Consider the following 15,305-nt stretch of genomic DNA (forward strand, 5'->3'; position numbering starts at 1 on the left):
AAATTTATCTCTCTATGACTTAGTAAATAGGTTTGTGTTTTCTGCTATTGTTCTGATAGTATCATCAATAAAAAAGTGCTTCAAAATTTCAGTTGGCATTTTCAGATGTTTTACAGCAAGAAGGTGGGTTATTATATTTTTGGACCTGGTTCTAACATTTTTTGGAGGTACTTGTTTATTCCGTTTCATTACCTGATTTTTTTTCCAATGCACATTGGACTGTTTGTGATATTGTCAATAATGTCTTCACCATCAGACGCCTCTTGTTTTGCATCATAATTTTCAGGTTGCTCTTCTACCTCATCTATACTTTCTTCACATTAACCATCGTAGTCACCTTCAGGATCACTCTGTACCAAAACCTCAGCAAGCAACTTTCTAATTCTTTCAGACTCTCTTTCACATACATCCATTCTGCAAAAAATATATAAATAAAATAATTAATTAACCTGAACCTAACAAAACAATATAACCAATAGAAGGTAACACTGCACTAATAAAAAACCCTTGAGAATTAACAATAGTATGGTAATAAAGGCTAATCTTTTACTATTACTCCTAAAGCCAACACTGCAAATTACATAGAATGTCGTTGATCATGCAGGACTGTGAGTCCACAATTGTTGACCATTCTACCACCACTGCTCCGGTTCAAATGAAACAAAGGAGTAAGATAGTACTGCTGATTGTAGGAGAAGATACACAGGTCATGTGATTCCTAGGTCCGACAAGATTAAAGGAAAGAAAAAAAATTCATCCACGCAGACTGCCATCCCACACGCAACTACTGCAGGGTTAAGGAAGCCTATGACAGGATGAATAGATAAAAGTTGCGGGAGGAAATGGAGAAGTTTGGGATACCAAAGAAGATGACAAAATTTGTAAACATTACACTGGAAGGCTCAAAAGGAATAGTGAAAATACAAGCAGAATAGTCCAAAGCTTTTGACATAAAATCAGATGCCAGGCAAGGAGATGGAGCGTCACCACTCTTGTTCAACAAAATAGTACAGGGAGCACTGGATACAGCAAGCAAAGCAGAAGAGGAAATAAGCATATGAATCAAAAGGAATTTTTATACTATTTCAAATTACAGTGGAATCTTAATTTTACATTCTCCGATTTTATGTTTTTCATGATTCTGCACCATAAATTCATAGCCCCTGTGAAAAACCCATAAGATCAATGCCAAAAATTCCCCAATTTTACATTTCTTCCTAGTATGGTTTACCTTGATTCTAAGTTCTTACTTGATGTCTCACTTGACTTTGTCCCATTTTCTTCCTATTGACATTTGATGTGACTAGACAAGTTATAAGTGAAGGTTCGCACAATGGGTGGTGGTGGAATTAAGGGAATATTTCACGCCATTGTGAAGAGGGGAGATGTGAGAGAGGAAACACTGATGTAAATCCACGAATGGTGTTGCCAACACAACTTGCAACATTTAGCTTCACCACGCAGTTATTGTATGATACAACTACTGTTAGGACACAGCAGTAATTAAAAACCAAGACAGTTGATGCAAAGGGTTCCAGACCAAGCCAATACATGGCAAAGGGGTCCAGCCACCACCTTTTCTTGTGCCACTTATAACTCAGTCTCATCTTTTTGCATGAATTTCCAATGTACTGTCCTCAGCAGCAATATCAATCGTCAACCTTTTAAATTCAAGCACTGTGTCTCGAAGAATATGATCAGTCATAATCAAGGAAATGTCACCCATTTCTGGCTAGTGAACTCTTGTTGGCTGTCAACTTGTTAAGTCACCCAATAGCCAACACAGTCAACACCACACTTACATATGTAAAGTAAGCTCACCTACTGGTTGTGTGGAGAGAGGGAGTGACCCTTCAGCAATGGGAGTGCAGGTAGGAGTGAAAGGCTTTTATGAAGTGCTGAAAATATAATTTTTATGCAGATGATGTGCTATAACAGAGATGTCACACGAAATAGAACAAAGCTTTTGTGATAGCACATTTTAAAGAGTTTCATGTTCAAATCTGACATGATACAGTTCCAACACTGCCTGTGTATATACTTTGCACCACACACACCACACATTGTAGATTGTAAAGCTTGGCAGCAGTGATAGAGGGCATGACGCGAAACTGTAGCATCTGAGCTTTATTTCAGATTTACATTTTACCCAGTGTACAGGAATTCACTGAGTTGACTTCTAACAAACTTGTGACGTCAATTGGGGAAGTAAACACATTTTTTCATGTCTCATCAAGCCTAAAATAACACTTTAACGGGGGGTAGCATATTAAGTGTGGCTCATAAGAAAAGCATTAAACAATAGCAGCAATGGTGACAAAGTATGTCATTAAGTACAAGTTCGCATTTATACTTATGGTTTAACCACTTTTGGTTTAATTCAACATGTTCATCAGTTTCTGCTATTTTCTAAGTGAGCACAAAGGATAATCACTCAAAAACGTGGACAAATTATTGTGTAAACTTTGTATTGTACATTTAATTTCCTTCACTTAGACAGATTTTATACAAAGTATTGAAGAGGGTTGTGATTTCTAATCATATATGCCAATTAAATGTGTTTTTGCTCTAATTTTGGAGGGTTTTAACATTTTCCTCAATTCTGTATTTTCCTCACTTTTCCGTTTTGTAAGTATGGGCTGCATGAAAACATAAAACAGGTGTTTCACTGTATGTAGTTTTAAATTGTTGAAAATACTTGCAAGAAAGCTATTCAAAAAAGCAAAACTCATGAATGCTGAAAGAAAGAAATTACAACCGCATGTCTGAAGAAGTAGATGAGTTTAAAGGTCTGGTGGTGGCACTAAACAACATAAGTGATCAAAAACAAGAAATGAAAGAACTCAAAGCAGCATTCAGAATGTCATACTCCTTCAACAAATTACTGTCATCCAAATTTTTACAAGAAGAATCAAAATAAGGATATATAAAACTATAATCAGAACAGTGTTATTATTTGGGGCAGAAATACGAGGAACAGTTAATTATTCAGAGAGAAAGATAAAGGTTTTTGAAAATAAAACCCTGCAAAAAATGTTTGGATCAGTTTGTGAGGGAAGACAATGACAAAGAAGAAAGAACAGGAAGCTCAGGGAGGAATATAATGAACCAGATGTTGTTGTGGAAACCAAAACAAGGACAATTAAAGGGGCTGATCTCATCTATAGCAGAAAAGAGTGTTCAGGACTGAGATGACTGTCAGAGAAGAAACCGGATGGTCGAAGATCTTAAGGCAGACCAAAAATAAAATAGGGAGACAGGTGACCAAAAGTCTTCAGATATTTGGAGCAAGGAAAGTACACGCCAAGGATAGGACACTACGGAACAGGCTACTTGACAAGGCAGAAAACTGACAGCAGTTTGTAGAGCCAGAAGAGTGAAAGTAAGTAATGTGAGCGAGCCTTCCCGGTTGGTCGTGCGGTCTAACGCATGGCTTTCCGGGTGGGAAGGAGCGCCAGGTCCCCGGCATGAATCCACCCGGCAGATTTGTGTCGAGGTCCGGTGAACCGGCCAGTCTGTGGATGGTTTTTAGGCGGTTTTCCATCTGCCTTGGCGGATGCGGGCTGGTTTCTCTTATTCCGCCTCAGCTACACTATGTCGGTGATTGCTGCGCAAACAAGTTCTCCACATACGCGTACACCACCATTACTCTACCACTCAAACATAGTGGTTACACTCGTCTGGTGTGAGACGTTCCCTGGGGGGTCCACCAGGGGCCAAACCACACAATAACACTGGGTTTGGTGTGGGGCGGCGGAAGGGTGAAGTGAACTGCGGTAGTCATCGTGGGGTTGTGGACCACTGCGGCTGCGGCGGGGACAGTGTCTCTGTCGTTTCTAGGTCCCTGGTTAACATAAAATACAATACATACAAGTAATGTGAGCAACCCCCAAGAGGACTCTCACTCTCTGTTAGTTATGTGCATAGCGAGAAGGTCCCATGCCATGTAGCATTAGCTTCCTAATTTCATTGTTTTGTGCTGCATTCTTTAATCTTGCTACCCATCTGTCTATCAAGCTTTGTCTGGAACTGTCTACCTACATATGATCAAGAGTTTTGAAGCCTGTGCAGCTATACTGTTACAGCTGAAAGCACAATGTTGGGACTCCTGTTTGGCAAGTAGACTGGGGTAAGGGGTTGTGTAGGGTAAAGTGTGCAGAGAGAGAAAACAGGCAGGAAGCAATACAGAGGGTTTGCAAAGGATAGCTGATGGCTTGGTGGGGGGCAGCAGGATATACAGGACAGGATTGTAGGAGGGAGAGGTAGCAGGTGCAGTAGATAGGAATGCAACACACAAGCAGCATAGTCAGTGAGTTCATGCAGTGCATGATAATGATGCCAAGGCAAAGTGGATCTGAGAAGAGTTTACAGACTGTTGGGTAGAGGGTGGGTGCAGCAGGTGAGAGGATTATGAGAATGAAGGGTGTGTTGCAACTCTCATCCATGTAGTTCAGAAAAGATGGTGCTGGGGAGAAGGATCCAGATCGTATAGGTTATGAAGCAGCCACTGAATTCGAGTATGTTGTGCTGAGCATTGTTTTCTGCCACTTAGCGATCAACCCTGCAGCATGCTGCTCAGTACAACTTGCTCAAGTTCAATAGCTGCTTCACAACCTATGCCATCTGGTTCCCCAGCATCAGCTTTTCTGAACTATGTGTATGGGAGTTATTCTTGGAACACATCCTTCAACCTGTAATCCTCCTGGCCTCAATCTCCACTAACCCACTGCACCCACACCTTCTACCCAACAGTATACCCTTTCTCTAAACTGCCACTCCTTCCCAAACCCTTCCACTACATCATCATCATCATCATCATCATCATATTCTGCATGAACCCACCAGCTCTGGTGCCTGTGTGTTACATTGCTATCCCACACATCTGCTGCCTCTCTGTGCTTACTGGGTACAGTGTTACAAGCCACGTGGCATTATTTTTTCATTTTTCTTCCTTCTTTCCTACACAGCCTCTTTCTATTTTCTCCATCTGTTATAATTATCTTTTTTTCTATCTAGCTGTATGCTAGGACATGATTATGACTATAGGAGCAACATTACTTACGTACATATGAAGTTATTAACCTTTGATACAGAAAATGTGTTTATTTATACATATGCAATGCAAACCTGGATTGCATGTGGTTATTTTATTTTTGTTCTACTGTTATTTTACAGTCGTAATGTCACTATCTGCTTATCAACTTGGATACTGTAAAGTTGATAGTTAAATAACAGTTTGATGCAACAGAGGTAAATATATTATTTTTGTGATGTTGATGAAAGCATTATGGTCCATACTATAGAACCTATCAATGGTTCTAAAGCAATGCTGAACTGTTATAAGAAATTGGGGAAAAATGGAAATGAGAGAAGACTATGTCTTACGGATTGATATTGAAAAGGACAAAATGATGGACTGCCAGGCTTCATGAAAATCATAATGTTTTCTTTGTTTATTTTCTTTTCTCTTAAAGAAATATGTTCATTGCGAAAGATTATGTTTGTAATGAGAGCCATTGTACTACAATTGTGTCAGGATTCTGACACAATTCTACTCATAGCACATTATGAGTGGAATTCTGGAGGGAAGAGTCATTGTAATATTAGCAGGGATATCAGACAATTAATTTATAGTTTGTCAAGACAGAATATTGGCAGTCCATTTGCAAAGTTTTCAAGGTGTAAGATATCAAATATGAGTTGCTAAGCTGTACTATTTCCCTTTGCTATGGTGCCTTCACAGCCTGTTACATCATTGCAAAGTGGTAGCGTTCATTGAGACCACATGGCAAACAGATATGAGATGTGGAGAATGGTTACCAATGTACAGTATCATACACGCTGGTCAGCCAGAACATTATGACCACCAAACTACTATTGATATAAACTCCTCCAGGCAATAGCAGCATCATCTGGCAGGGAATGACTGCTAGTCAGACACATGCACAGTGCATGTAGTGTCAGTGAGTGTGCTGTCCGTGTGTAGAATGGGGAACAAATTATTCATGAATAAAGCACTGTGTCATTGACAGATACACAAACAAAAGGTACCAAGCTTTGCTTTGCTAACTTTCGGAATGAAATTCCTTTGCCAAGCTGTAGGAGAAACATGCGCGCACACGAGAATGCACATGGGCGCACATGCGAATGCACATGCGCGCACACGCGAATGCACATGCACGTACGCATGTGCGCGCCCACCCACCCACACACACATATGCCTGTCTCCCTACATTGGGCTCATCCAACTGCCATCTCTTTCCTGCCCCTTGGTGAGTGTACTGAGATGAGGTGGGGGTACAGGGTGGGGTGGCATGAGGGATGGAGAGAGATGGGAGGCAGGGAGGGGGTTGGAGGGAAGCATCTAGCAGTTTGTGGGAGAGTGGGGAGCCATCTGTGGGCTAGCTAGGGGTGCAAGTAGAGGGGGCAGGTGGCAGACAGCTGAGCAAACGATTTCACAGACTAGGGCGTGAGGTGGCAGCACACAACTAGAGATTATGGGACCAAAGAATGTGCTGTAAGGATAGCTCCCATCTGCATGGCTCAGAAAAGGTGGTGGTGATGGGGATGAACCAGATGGCATGGGTTGTGAAGCAGCCATTGGAATCTCGCCTATTGTGCTTTGCTGCATATTATGCCACTGGGTGGTCCATCTTGTTTTTAGCAACAGTTTGATGGTAGCCATTCATTCTGGTTGACAGCTGGTTTGTTGTCGTGCCAATACAAAGTGCTGTGGAGTGGTTGCAGCAGAGCTGGTACATAACATATATGCTTTCACATGTGGATTGGCCTCTGATGGGGTTAGGATAAGCCTGTGACAGGACTGGAGTAGGAGATGCTGAGTTGGTGGATAGGGCAGATCCTGCATCTGGGTCTTCCACAAGGGTATGATCCATGTGGTAAGGGACTTGGGGTGGGAGTGGCATAAGGATGAACTAGGATGTTGTGGAGGTTGGGTGGGTGGTGGAACACCACTTTGGGAGGGGATGGAAGTATCTTGGGTAGGATGTCCCTCATTTCAGGGCACGATGATAGATAATCAAAGCCCTGACAAAGGATGTGGTCCAGTCGTTTCAGTCCCAGATGGTAAAGGGTGACAAGGATGGCACTTCTTTGTGGTTGGTTCTTGGGATGGATGTGAGGATAAGGTGCATGTGGGTATATGGCACAGGAGATCTGTTTGTGTATTAGGTCTGGGAGCGTATTGACTGTCAGCAAAGGCCTTTGTAAGGCCTTCAGCATACTGGGCGAGGGATTTCTCATCACTGCAGATGCATCTGCTACAGGTGGCCAGGCTGTATGGGAGGCATTTTTTGGTGTGGAAGGGGTGGCAGTTGTCAGAGTGCAGGTACTGCTGGTGATTGGTGGGTCTGATGTGGACTGAGATGTGGATGGAGCCATCTGAGGGGATGAGATCAACATCTAGGAATGTGGTACAATGAGTGGAGGAGCACCAGGTGAAGTGGATGTGAGAGAAGCTGTATGATCCTATCTAAGTTTGCCTGAGGGCAGATTGTGATGGGTCGAGGCTCGGCACAAGCATTTAGGAAACTGAAACTTCCTGGCGGATTAAAACTGTGTGCCCGACCGAGACTCGAACTCGGGACCTTTGCCTTTCGCGGGCAAGTGCTCTACCAACTGAGCTACCGAAGCACGACTCACGCCCGGTACTCACAGCTTTACTTCTGCCAGTACCTCGTCTCCTACCTTCCAAATTTAGGAAACTGCACAACTCGTTGGCTGTTTGAGGAGTGCTTTAGTGAATGTCTTCAACGTCTGATGAAACCAAGGTGAAATCACATGCAGACATTGTGGGGCTGGGCAGCCACCCCTCATTACAGATGTGGGACGTCATAGGCTGGGCAAACTGGTAAAACAGGACAGGCGATGAACTGTTATGGAACTAACATCAGAATTTAATGCTGGGCAGAGTACAAATGTGTCTGAACACACAGTGCACCGAACAGTTCCAACAATTGGTCTCCACAACCGACGACCCATGCACATGCCAATGTTAACACCGTGACATCAACAACTACGACCAAAATGGGCACATGACCATCGGCAATGGATGTTGGGGCAGTGACAGGAGACTGCATGGTCTGATGAATCCTGATACCTTCTTCATCATGCTGAGGGGAAGGGCGAATCTCTCATCTTCCAGGGGAACAGCTCCTTGACACCTGTACTGTGGGATGGAGACAAGCTTGCAGCAGTTCCATTGTGCTCTGCAGAACATTCACATGGGCATCAATGGATCTAGTGGAACTCTTGCAAGGCACGATGTCAGCCAAGGAGTATTGTGCACTGGTTGCAGACCACTTACGCCCTTTCATGACAATCATGACTCCTGACGGCAGTAGCATTTTTCAGCAAGATAATGCACCATGTCACAAGGCCAGGAGTGTGATGGCGTTGTTCAAGGAACCCTGTGGCGAGTTCCTGTTGATGTGGTGGCCCCACAAAACTCGCCAGATCTGAACCAATCAAACACATCAGGGAAGTGATTGAACGTGGCGTCAGGGTTTTCCGCCCCCCTTCCTGGAATTTACAAGAATTAGGTGACTTGTGTATGCAGGTATGGTGCCAACTCCCTCCAGTGACTTACAAAGTCCTCAATGCTTTCATGTCATGAAGCATCGCCATTGTTATCTGTGCCAAAGCTGGACATACTGTCTATTAGATTGATGATCATAATGTTCTAGCTGATCAGTGTGTTTGAATAACACGAAGGATAAACAAAGTAAATTTTGTGAAAAGGCATTTGAAGAAAGTTATTATTTTTAATATAAGCAACCACAGAATCATTGTTGTTTATCATTCATTTATCACAATGAACTCTGGAGAAAATTATATTGGAACTCAAACAGTGAATAGACAAGCTGAGTATTACTTTTTTCAGTTAATGTTGTTCTTCCTGACTATACAGATTTTTTTTTTAACATAACATGCATAATATCCATTGAAACTTGGGATAACTAGCTTTTCTGCTTCTTGTGTCATATGATAGGAATTTGTATTGTCTGCTGTAGCAATATAGAACAATTGGTGAAGCCTGTTTTGAATTTTTATCCGTGTGATAGTCTGTCAGCCACGGCCATCAACTGTAGATGACATTTAATTTAAAAGGGTAGGGGGAAAAAGGAAAAACAGTTTGTAATGTTTCACTGGAAAAAAGCCTTTACGCATTTCTTTTTTAAGAATCAACATTGTCCTTGCAACCCACCACAGATAAAACTGGGGGATACTAATCTCAATTTTACAGAGGCATTGAGATTTTTGGCCCTTACAGTCAACATAAACTTTTGTGGACGCCTTGTGAAGTAGTAGAATTATGGGCGCATTATATGTGGTTCAGTATGAGCTACATACCTTAAAATGTTCAACCCACAATACCAGGAGAGCATCAGATTAGTTACTGGCACTCACAAGACCAGTCCTGAATCCAGCTTATGTGTATATGTTGGAGAGCTGCCAACAATCTTCTAGTGTCAGTCACTCATGGTGGAAAATGTCAACAAGATCCAAACACATCATCATTCATCTGTTTTCACTACTGTTAACTATTACCATGAAGAATGTGTGGTGTCACCGCCAGACACCACACTTGCTAGGTGGTAGCCTTTAAATCGGCCGCGGTCCGTTAGTATACGTCGGTCCCGGGTGTCGCCACTATCAGTGATTGCAGACCGAGCGCCGCCACACGGCAGGTCTAGAGAGACTTCCTAGCACTCGCCCCAGTTGTACAGCCGACTTTGCTAGCGATGGTTCACTGCCTACTTACGTTCTCATTTGCCAAGACGATACTTTAGCATAGCCTTCAGCTACGTCATTTGCTACGACCTAGCAAGGCGCCATGTTCAGTTACTATTGATAATGTGAGTCATGTACTGTCAAGAGCGACGTTCACTATTAATGGATTAAAGTTAAGTATTCCACCAGCTACGTCCGTTTTTCTAAATTCTAATTTCCTTGTCCTGTTCCAGACCTCACGCCTGCCTGCGTGAGCTAAAATGCATGCCTTTCAGCCTCCTCTAGTAACACGGTGTTGGCTCTCCTGCCAACCACAACAGAATGCATGTACAAAACCCAACAATGAGCCAAGTGGTCATTTGGAGTCCCACCAAAGCAACACCTGTCTGAACTGAGGCAGCTACACATGAATGTCCAGGCACAAGATTGGAATGGTTATTGATAAGGCCCAGTTGACTGTAGATCTGATAGAGGTCAGGAATTCCTGTACTCCGGACTACATTTTAAGGTGTAATTTTATGATATTTTAAACAAATATCTCAACTGTATAGCAATATGAATTAGGGTAAACTGCTATTCGTCACACAGAGAAGGCACTGAGCAGCAGACATGCAATTTAAAAGTAGCCAAAAATGCCCCCTTCATATTTAGAAAAACACACATGCAAATGAATGTATATGATTGTGTGTGTTTCTCTACATCTGAAGAAGGACTGTGTTTAATAGTTTTTAAATGTGCCTGTCTGTCAGTCAACACCTCCTGTATGTGGTGAAGAGCACTTTGTTCTAATTCATTTTGTTGTTATTCCATTCTGAATGAATTTTACCGAGCGAGGTGGCACAGTGGTTAGACACTGGACTCGCATTCGGGAGGACGACGGTTCAATCCCGTCTCTGGCCATCCAGATTTAGGTTTTCCGTGATTTCCCTAAATCGCTTCAGGCAAATGCCGGGATGGTTCCTTTGAAAGGGCACGGCCGATTTCCTTCCCCATCCTTCCCTCACCCGAGCTCGCGCTCCGTCTCTGACCTCGTTGTCGACGGGACGTTAAACACTAATCTCCTCCTCCTCCTCCATTCTGAATTTTCCATTGTTTGATTTTAAATCAACTGTATGATAGTGTACACTGAGGGTGCCAAAAACAGATGACATGACTGCCTGCCCCATCATTTTCCCCTACTGTGTCATCAGAGTACACCTGCAAAATGTATGAACATTGTCTGGTGCTGAACTCCATGTGATTCTATGAGCATTGGAGTGAACAAAATGGAATCAGGCTCAACAGTTACTCATCTGCTGTGTTTCACTAAATGCTCTGCAGGCCATTCAGCAGGCAATTCAGTCAAAAGCACCCTGGATGTTCTCTTCCATTTACAGATGTTGGGAAAGGTGATGTCATTTCTGCTCTGTGTCAATGCCATATGTAAATCAGGGGAAATGAACTGCCAGACACAGGATCACAAAAACACAGCTGAAGGTTTAAGGTCTAAAGGCAAATGAAAGGAGGACAGAAGAGGATCTACTACAATACTCTGTGGTACATCCAAACCACTCAAAATAGTTTTGCACCATCTGCAGGTTTGTAAATATGTGTGTGGTTTGTGGGGGGTGGGAGGCAATGTTCATTGTGTCAATGGCATTCAATAAGTCACAAGTGCCTCCTGGATTGCAAATGGTTCAAATGGCTCTGAGCACTAGAACTTAGAACTACTTAAACCTAACTAACCTAAGGACGTCACACACAACCATGCCCGAGGCAGGATTCGAACCTGCGACTGTAGCGGTCGCGCGGTTCCAGACTGAAGCACCTAGAACCGCTCGGCCACACCGGCCGGCCCTGGATTGCACCTTCACCAGTTGAAGCCGAGTTTGCACTAGGTAGTGCTGCCAACTACTTCAGAAACCACCGTGCATCACAATGATGGAACACTGTGTGTCACAAAGAATAAGGATCTGGTCTTAACTGCTTGGATCATGAGTATAGTACAAGCCTCTATTAAAAAAAAAATATCAACCTTGAGGTGCTACGTGCCAGTGGGGTGGATAGCTGCTGAGATTAAACAGCTGTTATGAGAAAACACTTGGGCACCTACTGCACTTCAGTAGGGTTAAGTCTGTGTGGACTTTCACATCTTTGATGTGGTTTCAGCTCTCTGAGACTGAAGATGTGTGTGCAAGTTGCATTTGCATGAGTGTGTGTGTGTGTGTGTGTGTGTGTGTGTGTGTGTCTACTGCTGACAAAGGTCTTAATGGCCGAAAGCTATAATTGTGTGAATCTTTTTGTTGTGCCTATCACGACTCAGCATCTCCGCTATATGGTGAGTAGCAACTTTCCTTCTCTGGTATTGTTACATTCTGTCCTGGATTTTCCATTGTCGATCTTTAGCTGCTCGTCCAGGTACTGCAGCAATTTCTTCAAACGAAGACACTCCCAGTGGTATGAGTATATTGTCTATAAGCAACAAGATCCATTCAACAACAGGAACTTTAGATAGTCTACCACGATTTTCAGCTCCAAAAGGAATGCCATTGAGTAATAGGACAACTTAACGTGTCTCAGAATGTGGTTTGATCACTAACAGACAGAAAGGAAGTTTTGAAAAAGTGTCACTTTTTTATATACATAAAGGGCTGCAATGTCTACTAAGGTACATGAAATCAAAGACGAACATGTGAAATGGTATACAATTGGTGGAAATAGCTACATCACACCAACTAAACAAATGTGGAAAGCAACACCCTAAACTCAAGTAAATGATCTTTTAGATCTAGGTGAGGACAAACATTTCGAACTTTCCGCTGTTGAAATAATAGGACCTGGCATAGCAAAAAAATTAGTCATATTTTGTGTGTACCGCTCTCCTAGTGGAGACATTGATATATTCTTCTCAAAACTGAATCAAAGCTTAGACAGGGTTTCTGGACCAAAAGCAAATGTAATTATCTGTGGTGACTTAAACATTAATATGATGAAGCCTGATAAGGCTAGCAACATATATGTGAATATTCTAAGCTGTTACGGAATATCCTCCCTTGTTAATTGTCCAACTAGAATAACGAAAGAATCCTCCTCATCTATAGATCATGTAGCTACAGATATTGATAGTAAAAAATGTCATATTGTTGTCCAAAACCTGGGCCTAGCAGACCACCTCTGCCAGATCTTAAAAACTAACATTCATGTAGAAACTCCTCCTAAACTTTGTACATACAAAAGAATGTTTTCCAAATCAGCCCTGCATCAGTTTAAATCCCAGCTAGAATATGAAGATTGGAGGGAAGTCTATGCAGAAACCAACGCAAATCAGAAATTTATCAAGTTCATGTCAATTTTTAAACTCAGATTTGAAGAGATGTTTCCCAAAACTCTTTATCAAATTAAAACTACCAAGAGAAATCAGTGGGTGACTACAGGTATCAAAAAATCCTCAGAAACTCTTAGATCTCTCAACTCCATAAAAAATAATCAGTCTAACCCAGAAGTTCTGCAATCCTACAAAAAGTACAGGAAAATTTACAGAAAGGTGTTGCTAGCCGCAAAAAAACTTTCAAACAACAAAATATTACTTGAAGCTGAAAACAAGACCAAAGCAGCCTGGAACATCGTCAAACAGGAAACATCTAACTCTGCTAAAAAGGACCTCAATTCACATATTAAAAACAAAAATGTACCAGTAGGTAACCCTAAAAAATTAGCTGATTTTGTAAACTCATATTTCAGTAGTATTGCAAAAAAATTACAGCAGAAATTTCCAGATACGTATGATTTACCTACTCAGAACCAGCCAACAAACTCAATGGTGCTCTTGCCAACTACAGAAAGGGAAGTGGCACTAGGAGTACACCAACTAAAAAATAAAACTTCAGTAGGACTTGATGAAATTCCAGTCTGCATAATTAAAGATTGTATAGACTCCATAAAGGGCCCATTAACAGACATAATTAATGAATCTTTCGAGTCTGGATACTTTCCGGAGTACCTAAAACAAGCAAAAGTTATACCTATCCTTAAAAACGGAGATGTGGAAAATGTAGAGAACTACAGGCCGATCTCTATACTGTCTATCATTTCTAAAATAATAGAAATACTAGTCAAAAAGAGACTGCTAAATTACCTGAATAAATATAATCTTCTTTCCAATGACCAATTTGGTTTTAGGCCCGGAAAAGGCACACAATATGCTATAGCACAGTTCACTAAAGCAATTTTAGAAGCACTGGACAAAGGTGAAAATGTAAGTGGTATCTTTTTAGACTTGTCCAAGGCCTTTGATACAGTTGACCACAAAATCTTACTTCATAAATTAGGGCAAATAGGAATAAGAGGTGTGACAAAGAAGTGGTTCAAATCATACTTGGAAAACAGAGTTCAATGAGTTGAGATATCACAAGTTTCAAACAATTCCCTTATAAAACACCTGTCTGACCCAGATAATGTGAATATAGGTGTCCCACAGGGAAGTGTATTAGGCCCAATATTGTTTCTTATATACATTAACGACTTCCCACAAAGTATCAGACATGGCGAAAAAATACTTTTTGCTGATGATAGCAACATAGTAATAACAGGTGAAAATCCAACACAACTGTCAGAAAGAGCAAACGAGGCTCTCAATGATGTCCACAACTGGTCATTAAAAAATAAAGTAACCCTAAATGTAAAGAAAACTAACTATATTAACTTCCAATTGAACAAAAAACACAATGCCACTAGAATAAAAGTTAATAATAATGAATTAGAATGTGTAACAAGTACCAAATTCTTAGGGATGAATGTAGACAGCCAACTGAAATGGACAAACCATGTCAACATTTTGGCAAAGAAATTATCCACAGCATGCTATGCTCTTAGAATCCTTGCACCGGTATGCAATAATACCTGTCTTAAAATAACATATTATGGATATCTACACTCAGTCCTCAGCTATGGGATCATGTTTTGGGGAACAAGTGCCAGTAACATACAAACTGTGTTCAAAGTACAAAAAAGAGCCATAAGGATAATAACAAATAGCAACAACAGGGCCCACTGTCTAGAATTATTTAGAAAGCTTGGAATTCTAACTGTTTCTTGTGAGTATATCTTTCAGAACATAATGTTCATTAAGAAAAATCTTAACATGTACAACACAAACAGCCTAATACATGACCATGAAACAAGAGCTTGTCACCACATCCATCTAGATAGAAAGATCAAGGCAAAGACACAAAAAAGTATATTTTACAATGGGATAAAACTGTACAACAAATTACCACAAGAAATTAAAGAAATAAATGAGCCCCTCACTTTCAGACAAAAGCTTAAAACCTTTTTAGTAAGTAAAAGTTTTTATACTGTAAAAGAATATTTAACATAGATGTAGATTATTAGCAACATATGACATTATCACCAAAATATTATGTAATTATAAATATGTGTATGACTAGTTATAAAAACTACACAAAATATGAGAAACCTGTTTAATTGTAAATGTAAATGTGTGCTCATGTGTTGTAATCTGACGACATCCATACAATATTTATTGTTCCACGGATGAATAAATAAATAAATAA

This window comes from Schistocerca serialis, chromosome 6 (genome assembly GCF_023864345.2).
Source record: "Schistocerca serialis cubense isolate TAMUIC-IGC-003099 chromosome 6, iqSchSeri2.2, whole genome shotgun sequence".
Lineage (NCBI taxonomy): Eukaryota > Metazoa > Arthropoda > Insecta > Orthoptera > Acrididae > Schistocerca > Schistocerca serialis.